Source organism: Oryctolagus cuniculus, chromosome 10 (assembly GCF_964237555.1).
Source record: "Oryctolagus cuniculus chromosome 10, mOryCun1.1, whole genome shotgun sequence".
NCBI classification, from domain to species: domain Eukaryota; kingdom Metazoa; phylum Chordata; class Mammalia; order Lagomorpha; family Leporidae; genus Oryctolagus; species Oryctolagus cuniculus.
Window position 1 is genome coordinate 4,381,934 of NC_091441.1, and position 17,808 is coordinate 4,399,741.

General features: G+C 48.2%; 1 protein-coding gene across 1 annotated transcript in view; it reads right to left on the reverse strand.

The window, feature by feature from the left end:
* Window positions 1–12,714: 12,714 nt before the first annotated feature.
* C10H18orf63 (chromosome 10 C18orf63 homolog) overlaps window positions 12,715–17,808 on the reverse strand; it is a 56,598-nt gene continuing 51,504 nt past the window's right edge. The window contains exon 14 of the mRNA XM_051851098.2: window positions 12,715–14,353. The gene's annotated coding sequence lies outside the window, so the exon portion shown is untranslated. The remainder of the gene's footprint in view (window positions 14,354–17,808) is intronic.

Consider the following 17,808-nt stretch of genomic DNA (forward strand, 5'->3'; position numbering starts at 1 on the left):
TCTTGAAAGCGTTCTCTTGCAGATTTCCTTCCACATAATCATCACAGGCTAAACTGTGCAGCCCTTCAGTTTGCCTTGCACGGATGGACGCACGGATGGACGTGACCCACCAGGTCCACTCTGGGAACATTGAAGGTGGAACTGCTGACCAGAGGAGGAACTCTGGACTCCAAGCATGGCTGACAGGGACATTTATAGATGAGCCTACCTCGGAGGATGTGGATTAAACTCCTGAGTGATTTGGGCTGGGGCCATGGCAGCCTTTAGCAGCCAGGAACTTCTGTGCTACTGTGCGTGGGCCCGTAGACTTCGGAGAATGCCGGTGCTCATTTGGAGAGCGGCTGACTTGCTGCTCTGGGTTGGCAGCTCACAGGATGCGGAGGTTTCCAATATCCATTAGCGAGACTGGAAATGTATGACATCTCGCCTTGTTAGGCTGTGGTTAAATTACGATTGTGGAATTCAAAACTGAAGCCTGAGAGCGAAATAAAACAGCGCGAGGCAGATTGCTAGAGCGGAGTGTCTCAAGATGTCAAGAGAGGCACAAATGCGATGTTCTCAGACGTGGGACACGTGGGATTGACAATCCTGAGGGCACAGTGTGGGTGGAGGCCATGGTCTTCAGTACCTCACGGAGAAATCATTCTCAAAAGAAGACAAAAAGTGCCCCCAAGTTGTTTTACGTTAACAACTGCATGCATTGCCACGTGACTTGACTCTATCCCACGTCCTCTTTCAAAATACAGAATTCTGAAGGACACACACAAAAGTTCGTATTTTCCTCCCCTTAAATACTACCAAGTTCCACGAGTTTGTGATTTGAAGGAGTTGCAGGAATTCAGACTAGCAGCTTTGTATATTCGGTCAGCTAGTCCTTTGATTGTTAGGTCACGAGGCAGGGACCTGTGTTTCCCAAGGAGATCGCTACCCCAACCAAATAGTATTCCAGCTCACTGCAGCATGCAGTGACCACAGTGTTTCAAAACTTCCTGAATTCCAATGTTGGAAGAACCAAGTTCAACAACCGCTTTCTAGAACCTTACGTAATTAGGAAAAGGGCAGCAGGCAGAGCAGGTGGGAGCTGGCGTTAGAGTTCAACAGGCAGCCACGGGGATTCAGAGGGTATTTTTTAAGCTCTAACTACTTACAGAAAGCAAAATAAAATCAAAGTTTTCTCTTTTTAAAAATATTTATTTATTTGAAAGGCAGAGCTGTATGTAGAGAGGGAGACACAGAGACAGAGAGAGGCAGATCTTCCATCCACGGCTTCACTCCCCAAGTTGCCGCAATGGCCAGGGCTGTGCTAGGCCGAAGCTGGGAGCCAGGAGCTTCTTCTGAGTCTTCCACATGGGTGCAGAGGCCCATGTATTTGGGCCATCCTCCTCCGATTTCCCAGAGGGAGCTGGATCGGAAGTGGAGCAGCTGGGACTCGAACTGCGGCCCATATGGGATGCTGTTGGCAGCTTAACCTGCTGTGCCACAGCGCCAGTCCCCAATCGACATTTTTCTTAGCTCATATTCCCAGTCAATACACGATCTCTTAGTTATTGATCAATAATGATTAAAAAACGAATATCCGTGGGGGAGACCAGATCCCAAGATTTTTAATGCATCCTGGGGCTGGTGCCATGGCGCACTAGGTTAATCCTCTGCCTGCAGTGCCGGGATCCCATACGGGTTCTGTCCTGGTTGCTCCTCTTCCAGTCCAGCTCTCTGCTGTGGCCTGGGAGGGCAGTGGAGGATGGCCCAAGTGCTTGGGCCCTGCACCCACATGGGAGACCAGGAGAAGCACCTGGCTCCTGGCTTCGTTCGGATCAGCACGGCTCTGGCTGTTGTGGCCACTTGGGGAGCGAACCAATGGAAGGAAGACCTCTCTCTCTCTCTCTCTCTCTCTCACTGTCTGTAATTCTGCTTGTCAAATAAATAAAAAATCTCTTAAAAATTAAAATAAAATCTTAATTTAAAATAAAAATCTTAAAAAATTAATATCTTCTTAATGAGGAGAGAATAGAAAGGAATTATAATTTTGAAGTTCCTGCAGCTTCTTGCTTCTAAGTGGGTAGAAGCTTGATTGAGCCCAAGTGTCTCTCTGTGAAACCACTCCAATGGAGACTGATCCTCTCTGGGAAGCAAATACCACGTGACGCCAGCTTCAGGGAGCTGAAACTCCTGCTTTGCAAAATGCAAGTGTTGTAGTACTGTGGTCAGAGCTAGTGTTTCTGCAAACGGCGCTTCTTTAGACTTTTCAGAATAACTTTCCCAATATAGATTTAGCGTGCAATGTGCCAGTACTTCATGGCTGTTTTCCCGCAGTTGGCGCATAGCTCCTCACAGGCCGTCCTGAGCAATGACCCCCAGACTGTAGGAAGCCCACGCAGAGCCGGCCTCCTTGTCACTGCTCCACTCTGCAGGGAGATCACTGAAAAAGAAAATACTGTAGGAAATGTAAGGTATATTCAGGTTCAGAAAAGAACAGGGATTGTAAGGCCGGCGCCGCGGCTCACTAGGCTAATCCTCCGCCTAGCGGTGCCGGCACACTGGGTTCTAGTCCCGGTCGGGGCGCCGGATTCTGTCCCGGTTGCCCCTCTTCCAGGCCAGCCCTCTGCTGTGGCCAGGGAGTGCAGTGGAGGATGGCCCAAGTGCTTGGGCCCTGCACCCCATGGGAGACCAGGAAAAGTACCTGGCTCCTGGCTCCTGCCATCGGATCAGCGCGGTGCGCCAGCCGCAGCACGCAGGCCGCGGCGGCCATTGGAGGGTGAACCAACGGCAAAGGAAGACCTTTCTCTCTGTCTCTCTCTCTCACTGTCCACTCTGCCTGTCAAAAAAAAAAAAAAAAAAAAAAAGAGAGAGAACAGGGATTGTGGATTTAAACAGAAACAGGTATTTTTTGTTTTTAAGATTTATTTATTTGAAAGGCATTCCTAAAAGAGAGAGAGAGAGAGAGAGAGATGGAGAGAGAGAGCAATAGACAGATGTTCCATCTTCTGGTTCACTCCCTGAATGGCTGCAACAGCCTGGGCAGAGCCAGGCCAGACCCAGGAGCCAAGAGCTCCATCTGTGTCCCTCACATGCATGCAAAGATCCAAGCACTTGGGCCATCTTCTGCTGCTTTCCCAGGCACATCAGCAAGGAGCTGGATTGGAAGAGGAGCAGCTGGGATTCACACCAGCACCCATAATAACTCATTAGGAGTAAATGTTCTAAGCACTCCAAATGAAAGTTACAACTTGTTAGATTGGATTTTTTAAAATGTGAACTCCAACTGTGCTTTCCACAGGAAACTCACTAACATATAAAGAAACAGACTAAAAGTAAAAGATGAAAAAATATACTCAGAAAACATTCAAAACAAAGTTGCAGTGTCTGGCCGGCGCCACGGCTCACTAGACTAATCCTCCGCCTTGTGGCATCGGCACACTGGGTTCTAGTCCCAGTCGGGGCACCGGATTCTTTCCCGGTTGCCCCCTTCCAGGTCAGCTCTCTGCTGTGGCCAGGGAGTGCAGTGGAGGATGGCCCAAGTGCTTGGGCCCTGCACCCCATGGGAGACCAGGAAAAGCACCTGGCTCCTGCCTTCAGATCAGCGCGGTGCGCCCGCCGCAGCGCGCCGGCCACGGCGGCCATTGGAGGGTGAACCAACGGCAAAGGAAGACCTTTCTCTCTGTCTCTCTCTCTCTCACTTTCCACTCTGCCTGTTAAAAAAAAAAAGTTGCAGTGTCTACAGTAATATCAAAGTACACATCAGAGGGGCGTTTTATAATGAAAAAGGGTCAGTTATTGAAGGAGACTTACTGATCCTTAATGAAAATATACAATTTCAAAAGTACATGAAGCAAAATCTTGCAGAACTGGAAGGAGAAACAAAGGGGTCTACGTTTATAGCTAGAGATTTTGGCACTCTGAATAACGTGGTAGAAGAAGAGTCAGGATGCAGACGCAGCCACAGTACAGACAATAACGGAATTGGCACAGGTGACTTATAGAAGGCTCCAGTCACCAACAGCACGGTACATGTTTTTCACAAGTGCACATGAAACATTCTCTAAGATAGATCAGGTATTAGGAAATAAGGTACGTCTCAATACACCTAAAACAAACGACCACAGTGGAATTAAATTAGGAAGCAATAACAAAAAAATACAGAGAGAAGCCACAAATATTCGGAAATTAAGCAAGTTTCTAAGTCGAACTTGGAAGGTATTTAAAGCAGAATTAAAATGAAAGTACAAGTTACAATTGTGGATCCAGGCTTTGAGGGACATTTATAGCCTTGTGTGCTTGTATTAGCAAAGAAAGATGTAATGTCAATCATCTTTGCTTCCGCCATGTCCAGCTGATTCTAGATCCTGCTCGTCCTACTCCTAAATAACTCTTGGTGAACTTTATGCCGTCATTCAGCCACACCTAATGGATTCCCGTGTCTTGAGTCTTGACTTAATCCCAAATCTCTGGTTACTTCTCAGCCGCATCTCTCACCACCCCTCCTCCCAGCATGCCAGCCGTACTGAACTTTTGAGTCCCTTCCAACCATCAAGCTCTCCTTTAGGTCTTCTCACACCATTTCCCTCTGCCCAGACCACTCTAACGCGCGACAGACTGTCATGCCTCGCCCCTAGTCCATCCTCCCCACTGGATTGAGGCAGCAGTGACTAGACTTGTAGATCTGGCTCTTAGCACAGTTTTTGGCACTTAGTGGGTGCTTAGCTTAACAAATGTGTGGCAAACGAGTGAAAGCCCACTTTCGTGGAGGGACCACCACTGGGTTTTTCACAGGTGGAGAAGGTCAGGATTTCTGGGTGACACCCTGCAGCACGGGCTTGTTCTTCCAAGAACAGCCCTGGATTTTTTGGGGGGAACCTTGGGGTTTCCCTGAAGCTTATGCTTACCCTGTCCAGCGAGCAGTGAAGTATTCGCAATACGAGGAGACGGGTCTGCTCTTGGGGCTTCAAGTTCCTAAAACTGCAGTTTCTGCACTAAATGCATCATCTGAGGTCTTCCTGTTACGCTGCTCTGGGAGGCCTGTCTTCATTTCAGCTTGCTGTGTTCCAAAGGATCTGGGTGATTACCCGCTGCCAGGAGCACATTCAATAGCGTGCCACGTGTCTGCGAGGAACGTGCCTAAAGCCGTGAAGCTACAGATGATGCCAGAATAAAAAAAGACAACCAACATGGGATTAACCTAAACCCCCAAGCTCACACTATCACTCCTGGGACATTTTTGCATACTTCAAAGAAAAATAGATGGTTGTTTGGCCTAAAGGAATAATGCCATAGCTTGCTCCTTTGATTTTTAAAATAATATGAATTCTCTTTTATTGATAATGCAAGTGATTTGTGCTCAGTGTAGACAATTTGGGTATTAAAAGGGCACATAGAAGGAATGGATTGCCCAAAATAGCACACCAAGTAGCCAGTGGTAATGTCTTGCTGCCTTTCCTCTCATGAGTTTTGTGCATGTAACACTGATGTAAATCTTCCTTTTCAAAATTCAACTATGTGCCTTGTATACTACCTTTTCTAGTGCAGTATAACTCTCCAAAGTGATTTTATAAACTCCCATTTTGTGAGTATGCTCTAGCTCTTTGAAACTGAGGAACCAGGGCCGGCGCCGCGGCTCACTAGGCTAATCCTTCGCCTGCAGCGCCGGCACACCGGGTTCTAGTCCTGGTTGGGGCGCCGGATTCTGTCCCGGTTGCCCCTCTTCCAGGCCAGCTCTCTGCTGTGGCCCGGGAGTGCAGTGGAGGATGGCCCAAGTGCTTGGGCCCTGCACCCCATGGGAGACCAGGAGAAGCACCTGGCTCCTGGCTTCAGATCAGCGTGGTGTGCCGGCCGCGGTGGCCATTGGAGGGTGAACCAACGGCAAAAAGGAAGACCTTTCTCTCTGTCTCTCTCTCTTACTGTCCACCCTGCCTGTCAAAAAAAAAAAAAAAAAAAGTAGAAACTGAGGATCCTGCTGCACGTCCGGGCAGTTCCGGGCAGGTTCTGCTGTTATCACTCACCGGGGATGAGCACAGTGAGGAGAGCTCCCGTGACCTCCCCTGCTGGACTCACAGGCAGACTTCACTTGGCTTCGGACCCTCTCTTGCTTTCTCAAGGACGCAGGGGCTGCACCTGGCCACTTTTTCTCCTGCTCCACTGCTGCTTCCCTGGCCCAGCACTGCTCCGTCAGCACAGGCGCATTCTGCTAACAGCGCCCCCTTCACCAGAAGCCTCGTCCCTCCCATTCCTCCCCAGCCTCTGCCCCTAGTTCTCCGCTTCCCTTGATGGCTAAGCTCATGGAAAGACTGATCTCTGCCGCAGTCCCCACTTCCTCACCTGCTATTCGCTGTGCCCACTCTGGCCAAGTGTATTTTCTACCCTTTATTTAGGCTGCTGCTTCTGAGGTTGCCATCTACCTCTGCTTTCCAGTCCACGTCTGTCCCGTCTTACCTGACTTACTGGCGACATGCGGAGCGCACACCCTCTCCCAGAAGCAGTCTGATATCCTGGCTCGCAATACCACACTTCTTGGTTCCCTTCTCACCTCCAAGTCTTTTGTTGGCTCTTGATTTGTCCAAAAAATGATGGTGTTACCTTAGGGTTAGTTCATGGACGCCGCCTTTTCCATACTTTCTCCAGGTGTCTTGTTAACTACCAGCAATATCCTAATGACTCCAAATTGACTTTTCCAGGCTAGACCCTTGGTCAGACTTGTAGATCTGCTTCCAGGCTAGACCCTTGGTCAGACTCGTAGATCTGCCCGCCAGTTTCTCCCTCTGGATGTGTGTCAGAGCATCTCAAACCCAGCCTTACCAAGACACAGGGAGTTCAGTCTCCAACCTGGATTACTGAGAGCTCGGTTTTCTGATTGCCCATTGTCATTCTTTAATCATATAGGTTGTTGTGTAAACTCCTTTGAATCCATCACATTTTTCATGATTAAAAAAACCCTTTTTGTTTTAAAAGAACATGATGGGACTCCAAAGGAACATTATTTTTCTCCCTGATTATTATAAGAATGTGACCTGCATGTGATCCCGTATTCCAGCGCCTCGCTGTGCAGTGATGTTGAGAATGGCCTTGCTCTCCTGACACTTGGAAACTCAGTAAACGGCAGGCAGGTCTGAACGCATCCGCGGGGCCATCTGGTCAATCTCCATACTGTGCAGCGGAATTACCAGTTAATTAAAACCAGTCCAGGCAAAAGTGAACCCACTTGATCTGGAAACCCCATCCCTCCCTTTTCTTATGAAGAAATTACACACCCTTGTTACAGAATTAGCTTTAGACATCTGAAAATTCCTCGGCTTACACAGATTCTTCACTCACTGGGGCCTCGCTTCGAACAAGGTGATGATGCACGTTCCAGGTCGGCAAAGTTTGAGGGGACTAAGTCTAAACGGAGCTGCCTATCCGAAGCATCATGGCTCCCAAACAAGATGGACATTTCTGCCTTCCCAGACACAGCAGGTCAGAGGTGCTGTAGGGGGGTGTGCGTGAGGGGAGGGGACGCTGGCTACTGGCCTCCCTGGCTACAGAAGCGCTCAGTCATGTTAATGTGTGAATGCAGCATTCACCAACCTCTGGGTAAAACCTGCCCGCTGTGTGTTAATGCTCCTGTAAAGCAGGGAAACTCAAAGCCATGTTCCAATATAAATACTTTTTGATAAAGTAGAACAAGTGTTCTGTTTCTCACAGCCCTGCAATTGAACTGCACTTGGAATCAGGTTAACTGGAGCTAAATTTGATCATTGTGTGACCGGATTGGGCACATGCAACCTGGGGTATTGAATATCCTATTTTATGTTGTTTTTACTCTCAATTTCATCTGCTTATTTCCTTAGGGGCCATGGGGAAATAGTAGGCAGCAAAGTAATGAAATGTGGTAAATCTGGTTAAAGAGAAATATGACCAAAAATGCTGTGTTCATCTCAGCAGCCCCGTGTGTAGTGTAGCTCAATTTGGTCTATAAAATACTAAAGCTAGTTCTTGGCGGGGGGGGGGGGGTGCTGAATTTATTGCTGGGGGAAACAAAGAGCTTACTAAATTTTATAATATAGAAAAGTTCTTTGCTTTATAGATATGCCATAAAAATCTAGGCCCTCATCATTCACTGCCGTTTACCCGATTCCCTGGGCCTCAGTAAATAGGCAGAGGGCTCTGCCAGTCCCACGACTTCCTCACCTACCCGCCCACGGCACAGCCCGGGGAGACTGAAGCGATCTTTGATCATGGTAAGTGTTGAGGGCCAGTGCTGGTGGCTGAGAGAAGCTTAGCCTTGTTTCTCAAGGAGTTCTCAGCGCTGCGAGCTGGGGAGATTTCTGGGCACTGGCCCAAAGCAATTCAGAATGATTCTCTGGGGACGTAGAGGGGAGAACTTCCTTCCAATGCAGCTGGCTCCTTGAAGGCCGTATCAAATGCCCAAGTGCCGTGAACCACCCCCAAATCTCACTTGCCTCTGAGTGATAAGAGCACCCTCCCTAAAAGAAGCAGGTTTTCATGAGAATGGTGAAGGAGAGGGAAGATGGAGGACTACTGATTTGCAGACAGGTGTTTGAAGGAGTTGTACGTACACGGAGACCACGGACACACATGAAAATCGCCACATAAGCACGTTTCCTATCACTCCATGGAAACAGGGCCCCACTGCTGAGCAGAAGCTGCGCCACGGGCCAGCGGCTGAGTGAATTGCATGAGGTGAGCTGGCCTCTCGTGCTATTGGAGTCTTCCAAGGCTGCTGGGTAAGGGCAATGCCACGCAGCCCTCACAAGACAGGGCCTGGAGCCCAGCAGAGCCCTGGAGACATCAGGGTGATTGGAAGGTTGAAGTGCTATGAAAGGCAGGGTGTAGGGCCAGACTCGGGGCGCTCAGCCTGCACGAAGAGGTCAGGAGGAAGTAGTGGGGGTGGGAAAGAATCATGGGAGCTCCCGCGGAGGGCGGGGTTGTCTGTGTGCATTCCCAGCTGAGAACAGGGTGCCGGGTGTGCTGGCGATGAGATCCCCCAGACTGGCTGGGGGTCCCCCTCTGGCACTGAGGCTTCCAAGCTTCCTTCTGCTCTTCCACAGGGCGCCCGCGGGCGTGAACCCAATCTGATTCCCACAGATACTTTCTCATGATTCTCTTATTAAGCGGGTCCGGTACCTACTGAGCAATCTGGCTGTGGCGGCTGCTTCTTGGCCTTGTTTCTACACTGTCCGGTGGTATTCGTTAGTTATTGCAGTGTAACCAATTAACGCGGGCACTCGGTGGCTTCAAACAACCGTGAATGCTTATGTCTTGCAGTTTTTCTGGGTCAGGAATTTCACAGTGTCTTGGCTACAGAAGGAGATGACGCAGCCCACAGGTAGCAGAAGGCAAGATTCGTGGGATCTGAGTGATGCCCCCAAGACACTGAGCCAAAGCTGCTTCCGTCTCTCTCTCCTTCCCGCTGCAATTTGAATGCGGCTCCCCAGGCTTCTCTGGGTCCCTTATGCTTTGGGGGAGGGGGCGCTTCTCTCTTCACTCTTTCCATTCGTCAGGTTTTTGTTGTTGTTACTGCTGAAATGCCCAGGACACGCTATTTATGACGGTAGGAGGTTTATTTTGGCTTCTTGTTCTGGGGCTTCACAGCCCAACGTCAGGCAGCTCCATGAGTTTGCATCTGAGTCCGAGGCAGCAGAGTGTCACAGGGCAAAAGGGAACACGTGTCTTAGTCCCTTACAAAGCCACTAGGATTTAATTGTAGGAGCTGCATCCTAATGACCGAGTCCGATCCAATCAGCTCCCAAAGGCTCTACCTTCAGACAACACCATTGCAATTAATGTGCTACAATTAATGTGCTACAATTGATGTGGTATTTTGAGGTTTAACATCCACACTTGTTCAAACTGTAGCACCTTTAAAGTTCCGATTACCATTTCCTGTTGCACAGTATTCCTCACGTTTGCTTTTCACATTACTATTCTGATGTGCTCCTGTTAATTACAGTTAATCTCGGAGTAGAGGCACACAACATACAACAATACGTCGGCTTTGTGTTGGTCACAAGTAGCTCCACCCTACAGCTTCTCCTGCCTCCCGCCCCTTTATTCGCATGCCTTTTTTCCAGCTCTTCATTATGTGGATAAATATTGAATTAAACTGAATTGTGGGCCGGTGCCACGGCTCAATAGGCTAGTCCTCCGCCTAGCGCCGCCTGCACACCGGGTTCTAGTCCTGGTCGGGGCACCGGGTTCTAGTCCCGGTCGGGGCACCGGATTCTGTCCCGGTTGCCCCTCTTCCAGGCCAGCTCTCTGCTGTGGCCAGGGAGTGCAGTGGAGGATGACCCAAGTGCTTGGGCCCTGCACCCCATGGGAGACCAGGGGAAGCACCTGGCTCCTGCCATCGGATCAGTGCAGTGCGCTGGCGGCGGTGGCCATTGGAGGGTGAACCAACGGCAAAGGAAGACCTTTCTCTCTGTCTCTCTCTCTCACTGTCCACTCTGCCTGTCAAAAAAAAAAAAAAAAAAAAAAAACTGAATTGTAAACAGAGTATAAATTATTTTTTCAGAACTCCCATAAATTGTAAAAATGAGGCCCAGAAGAAAACACACAACAGTAGGCCAGAGATTGCAGCTCGATTTGCTTTCTCTCCATAACCATTTCTAATTAGAGTTCTCTGATGGCCTCATAGGATTAGACTGTTTAATTTTATGCTATTGCAGGTAACATGTACGACTTATATTCTTCTTCTACTAAGCTGTGTGTATTCACGTTGGCAACCACATTTTCTGAGAATTCTGCTTATTTGTAGAAATTTTCCACTCATGCAGAAGTTAGAGGACTGCAGGCTTGTCTCGCTCGGGGGAGCATTCGATTTTGTCATCAACGTGATCTCCTCTCTCTGAAGGAGACGTCTCTTCTGATGAACAGATATTTTCCTCCACACACAATGTGCCTGGAGGACAAATCATTCCTTGTTCCATGTTGTGTACTTCCAAAAAAGAAACACATGGCGTTGAGATCACTCTCAATCTCTCCCCTGCACAGCAGATGTCCAGAGGAAGACCGGAACCTGCCTGAACGAGAAAAGCACCCCTCCAGGGGAGAGAAGCCCTCAGCGCACCGGACACAGGAGGCCCTGGTTCTCGGCACCAGTTACGAGGGCCACGCCAGCCGGGTCTCCCTTCCATTTTTCATTCTTCATTTTTCTTACTTTAAATAGACTGCTGGCTGGCTAGCCAGAAGGAAAGGAGGAGAAGGTATTTAAACTCAGACTATAAGAACACATTTGATTTTTGACCGCTCTCACCAGAAGAGAGAAAGAAAGGATAGGAGGAAAGTTAGAAAACCTGTGGGGTGGCTCAAGTGGGGTCGGCCGACATGCTGTGCACTGTCCCGCCCTCAAGGACAGACTCTTACTTTATTGAGCTCAGGGGGTTAGCCTCCTTTTTTGGTGACTATCAGTTTCGAGGAGTTTAGGAGGCATAGACATGTAAAAACTAAAACAACCAAACAAAAAACTAGCAGCCTACAGCCTGGCTTATAGCCCAAGCATTGCCATTTACTTTGTTGTATGATGCAAATTTCATAAACTCTCTGAACATCAGTTTTCTAAACCCAGAAACAAAAATAGCAATCTCATGATATCCTGAGGAATAGTAAATGAAAACGGTTGTGAAAGTTCCCCTTAATAATACAATTTTGTAGGTATTTAACATTTTATAATTATGTGTACTTTTTTTAGGATTTGCTATAAATACACAAAATTCAGTAAAAAGCTGTTATTTTCTAATCTTGAAAAGCAACTGTAAAGATTTGAAAACCTTTTAGATAATAAAAATATTCAGGGCCTAGAACAGTGCCTGCAAATAGTATAAACTCTAGTTTCTAACCAAAATTCTCATAAAAATAAACGACTTAAAGGCAGTGAATTTTACTATATTTATTTATTTTTAAAGATTTATTTATTTATTTGAAAGGCAGAGTTACAGAGAGGCAGGGGCCGGGGGGGGTCTTCCATCCTCTGGCTCACTCCCCAGATGGCCACAATGGCCGGAGCTGCACAGATCTAAAGCCAGGAGCCAGGAGCTTCTTCCGGGTCTCCCATGCAGATACAGGGGCCCAAGGACTTGGGCCATCTTCTTCTGCTTTTCCAGGCTATAGTAGAGAGCTGGATCGGAAGTGGAGCAGCTGGGACTTGAACTGGCACCCATATGGGATGCCAGCACTTTAGGCAGCGGCTTTACCCACTAAGCCGCTGCACTGTTCCCTTGTGTTATTTTCAAAGTAAAAGGAATTCCAATGTGCCTCAGTTGCTGACAGCTCATGAATTTGCCAGTATAATAAAACATGATTGACTAAAGCAGTATCACTATCCCTTTTTGTTTTTTAAATACGGGATTCGCCTATTAAGGTGTGTGTGTGTTTGACAGGCAGAGTGGACAGTGAGAGAGAGAGACAGAGAGAAAGGTCTTCCTTTGCCGTTGGTTCACCCTCCAATGGCCGCCGCCACTGGCGCACCGCGCTGATCGATGGCAGGAGCCAGGTACTTCTCCTGGTCTCCCATGGGGTGCAGGGCCCAAGCACTTGGGCCATCCTCCACTGCACTCCCTGGCCACAGCAGAGAGCTGGCCTGGAAGAGGGGCAACCGGGACAGAATACGGAGCCCCGACCGGGACTAGAACCTGGTGTGCCAGCGCCGCAGGTGGAGGATTAGCCTAGTGAGCCACGGCGCCTGCCGCCTATTAAGGTTTTCTAATCGTTCCTAGATCCCCTCACCCTGTCAGCAGTAGCAGATATGTAAGAAGGGTCGGGTGGAGAGAGTCACACACACACACACACACACACACACACACACACACACAGAGTGTGCTACCCTGCACTCCTGATGGCCGGCCCTCACGCCTGAGAACTCCTAGGACACCAGGGAACCCTGTGGTTGAAAATGTTTACTAAATCTTCGTTGTCAAACTCCACAGCTGCCTAAAAAGAATCAGATAAAATACCACATTGGGGCCTATTCATCTGAAGCACATTTATACGTTTTTTCAAATGTTTCTGAAGCACATGTTGCAATGTGGGAGTATATAAAACAATGGTAACTGAAATAATTCAGGTGCCAAACGGGCAGTATGTTTTCAATTTTGTAAGAATAAATATAGGCATGTGCACATACAAAGGGGTTTCTGTAAGGAGAAATGCCCTGGTGGTGGGGTTTGGGCTGATTTTACGTTTTCTTTACATTTTTCTGTATAAACTTTATAACTGGAGTGTGTACTAGTTATTTCCTAAGACACAGGGGCAAATAGTCCACCAAAACTGGCTTAAAACCAAAGAAATTCTTTCTGTCCCCGAGCCTGAAGAGCTGGCTTCCACGCGCCTCATTGGGACGCAGAGGCACGGGACCAGTCCCTGTCTTTTTGTGTTGGCACCCGTCTCGGGCTGCGGGGTGGAGGTCCAAGTTCGGCAGAGAAAGTGCTGCCTGCCTGCTAACAAAGGCCTCCTTGCTTCTCCTTGGCTCCGGAATGAGTTATGACCCCGCCCCCAAGCCTAATCCTGAACATGATTTAGCTCTCCTTTTACTTTGATCCTTAATGCCTTAAAGTAATGTTTAGAGTTCTCCTAAAGGGTTTTGGTATTTCTGGTACTATTTTAAGCTAAATTCTTGGGTGAGGTTCCTTGGATCACTTTGGGGATATGAATTTAGGCAGAAACCCATGGGGGGGGGGCTCTCGGGGATGCTCTCCCCCTACTCTCTGCCCCCAGGGACCTCTGGAAGGGAAGGAAGGCAGGGGTCGCCTCTGGCTTACCTTGGCTCTTCAGGCAGCCCATCAGGGGTCCAGCAACCACATGTGGTGCGTGAAGGCTATTGTGGGCAGCTCAAGTTAAAGCCCACCTTGAGCAGGCCCTGGGCTTCATTCTGGTCCCTTTACCTGTCATGTCATCACAACGACAGCTCAGTTTAGCATCTGGATTATCACGTCTCTTAACAAAAGTGGTTTTGAATTTTCTGCTTTCTGGTATAATTTTCCCTTAGGCTCTTTTTTTTTTAATTTATTTTTTGAAAAAATTGGTTTGAAAGGTACTGGTTCACTCCACAAATGCCTCTAACAGCTTGGGTTGGGCCAGGCCAATGCCAGGAGCCCAGAACTCAATTCAGGGCTCCCTCGGGGGAGTAGTTGAGCCACCACCTGCTGTCTTCCAGGAAGTGCATGAGCAAGAAGCTGGAACTGGGAGCAGAGCCGGGACTTGAACCCTGGCACTTCGATATGGGATGCAGGTGACCCAAGAGGCATCTTACCTGCTGCAGCAAATGTTCACCCCGCTGTTGGGTTTTGGGCTGGTAGCTCCTCATATCACTTGGTTCTCTGATGTTCTGTGAACTTCTAAACGTTGACCCAGCATTGTCATTTGCTCTCTGTGAAAAGAAACGACTAGTGCGTAGCCTGGCCTTGAATGCCCTACCCTTCCAATAGCTCTATCAAGGAGTTTTCAGGTTCTGAACAGACCAAGAGGAGAGTTTACCAAGTTTAGAAGAGAAGAGGAGAGAAGGAAGTGAGCCTGCTTTTGCTTCATGAACTTTCTGAATTTATTTCAGCATGGCACTATAGCTAAGGAGCAGAACTTGGAATTACTTGGAAAAGAAAATGTATATGCAATCCTTATTCTCAGAAATAAAACTATGGAGTTGCATTTAATCTAAATGATTTTACTGACACATGTTCCCCCTAAGTACAGCCTGAGATTTTATTTTAAAGCACTTGATTCATCTGCTTCAGAGATTTAAAGATGCATCGCAAAGTTATGTTGGTGGCGAGGTCTGTGGCCGTGTGCTAAACCAGAGGCAACTCTGCTTTGCCAGTTTTCTCCTTTACTATGACTGCGGATCAGAACAGGGTGCCAACTAAAACTGACTCCTCCTGATGCTCTGGAAAGAAGCCAGTGGAACAAAATAAAAATACTATGTGTATTTTTAAATCCCTGAATGTAGATAGCAAACTATCCCCTGAATATTTTTAAATTCAAGAATTTCATAATATAACGAATACATAGTAGTAGAAAGATGATCTTTGTGTAGTACAAGATACTAAGGAATTTTATTTTTTGGTGGAAGCTGGCAATTTTACTGTCAGAACACAAGAGGGGAAATACACATTTACTATTTAAAAATCAATCATCACTCATCTTCAAAAAACGTGATCAATTCAGATGATTGAATCTTTTTTCCTATTGATATTAGGTAGCAGCAGTTTCTAGAAATTTAACAAACCAGAGAGGAAATCTTAAAGTTGAAAAATCCTGTCCACTTGAAGTCTCACCAGTATTGCTTACTTCCTGGTTAAATTCAAGTGTTCATCCTTTTGTGCCACCTCACACGTAATCCTTTGATCTTGCGATCCCTGAAACACTGTCCATCTGTCCTCCCACCAACATGACTCTGAAATTAGATGAACCAAGTCACAACTGCTCGTAGAAGACCCCCGTGCTTTCTTCTTCCACACCTCCACACCTCCACACTCTCCTACTTCTTGGTAAGTGTTTGAATTGTGGTAGCCATTAGGAACCTCGGACTCCAATTCTGCCTTTTCTAGGGCTCTTTTCCCTGGGCTCGAAGGACCTGTCCTTGGCAGTACTCACCTCTTTAGACCTCTCTCTTCTAGGCTTCAGTGACATGTACCTCTGCTCTCCGATCTATCCTGTGGATCTTCTCCATCCAGCCTTTCCCCACTCCCTAAATGATGCTATTGTTTCCTCAAGATTGTCATTTAAATTCTGTTAGCCCACACTTCTAGGCAGATGACTGCTGAAACTTATCATTTCCTGGCTGGCGCCGCGGCTCACTAGGCTAATCCTTCGCCTGCGGCGCCAGCACACCAAGTTCTAGTCCCGGTCTGGGCACCAGATTCTGTCCCGGTTGCTCCTCTTCCAGTCCAGCTCTCTGCTGTGGCCTGGGAGTGCAGTGGAGGATGGCCCAGGTGCTTGGGCCCAGCACCGGCATGGGAGACCAGGAGAAGCACCTGGCTTCTGGCTTCGGACCAACACAAACAAACAAACAAACAAAAACAAAAAAAAACCTTCTCATTTCCCATGCGAGATTCAATCTATCTCTTGGCTACCTTTACCTGAATCTTCTGCTGATGATACCAACCCCATTTATGACACATACACCAGTTAAATTTTTCATGACACTCCCTCATTTTTCTGTGTCTTTGAAGGCAACACTCTCTTTGCAAGGGCTCAAGCTTGAAAATCTAGCTTCATTTCTGCTCTCACATTTGCATGCTCCAAGTACAGTCAGTTTCCAGAACACACCATTTCTTTTCTTTTTTCTTTTTTTTTTTTTTTTTTTACAGGCAGAGTTAAGACAGAGAGAGAGAGAGACAGAGAGAAAGGTCTTCCTTTTGCCGTTGGTTCATCCCCCAAGTGTCTGCTATGGCCGGTGCATTGCAGCTGGCGTGCTGCACTGATCCAAAGCCAGGAGCCAGGTGCTTCCTCCTGGTCTCCCATGCGGGTGCAGGGCCCAAGCACCTGGGCCATCCTCCACTGCCTTCCCGGGCCACAGCAGAGAGCTGGACTGGAAGAGGAGCAACCGGGACAGAACCCGGTGCCCTGACCGGGACTAGAACCCAGGGTGCCGGCGCCGCAGGTGGAGGATTAGCCTAGTGAGCCGCGGCACCAGCCCAAAACACACCATTTCTAAGTCTGTTCGAACTGTCTGATTTTTCCATTCTCTGCCTCCAGGTGGTTCACCACCCTGGCCCAGGACAACTTCTCAGTTTCATCTGTGGTCATTCTGGTTCCCACATAAGACACACGTTAGGGGGTCACCACCTGCAATGCTGGCATCCCATATGGGCACCGGTTCGAGTCCCAGCTGCTCTACTTCCGATCTACTTCTCTGCTATTGGCCCAAGTCCCAAACACCCATGTGGAAGATCTGGAAGCAGCTCCTGGCTTTGGATCAGCGCAGCTCCGGCTATTGTGGCCACCTCATGGGAAAAGAGTATCAACAAAGGGAGAGTCAGAGGACATTGTTATTTGGGTGAAAATGAAAGTAAGCGTTTTAGAAGAGCCCACTGATGACTTGTGGTTTCCGATGCCCACCCTCCCCACCTTGAATCCATTCCAGCTGGGCTTTCCCCTCCATTGGTCCCCAGAAACTGCTTGTAAGGGTCGTCACTGGCCCTGTGCTGCGAAGTCTGTCTTCTACGCCTGCTCTTCTGCATTTCAGTTAACAGTTCCATCCTTCTAAGTGATCATGTCCAAAGCCTTGCAGCCATCATACACATCTCTCTTTCTCTCGAATTCTTAAGCCTCAGAACGTATCCAGACTCATCCCCTCTGCTGCCACAAGTGGGCCCAAGTGTTACCATCGTCTGCCTGGATTCTCACCTGCTCTCCCAACCCTAACGCCAGTGCTCTTACCAGCAGCAGCCAGGAGAATCCGGCTGAAACCTACGTCAGATCATCCCGCTCTGTGACCCCAACTCCACGTCAGTGAGTTCAGAGAAATGCTCTAAACCCAGCCCGGTCCAGAGGCCCAGGGTGATTGGAGCTCGGGTCCCCTCTCCTCTGGCCCCTTTACTCCAGAACTCTGGTCTCCCTGACATTTCTGTGACATACAGGGTGTTCCCAAAGCCTGGAAAGCGAGTCCTTCCGCCATCCACGCCTCCCTCACCTGGAGCACACCTCTGCTCCGGCAGCCGACACTAACCACCTCCCTCACTTGGCTCTAGTTTTCCTCTTTTCATTTTACCTGCCACTTTATAATAGTTATATAATTTGCTTATTTGTCACATTTATTGTTATGTCTTCCTGCTAGACTGTAAGTCTGGTGTTGACTGAAATATCCCAAGCTATTACAATATCCGT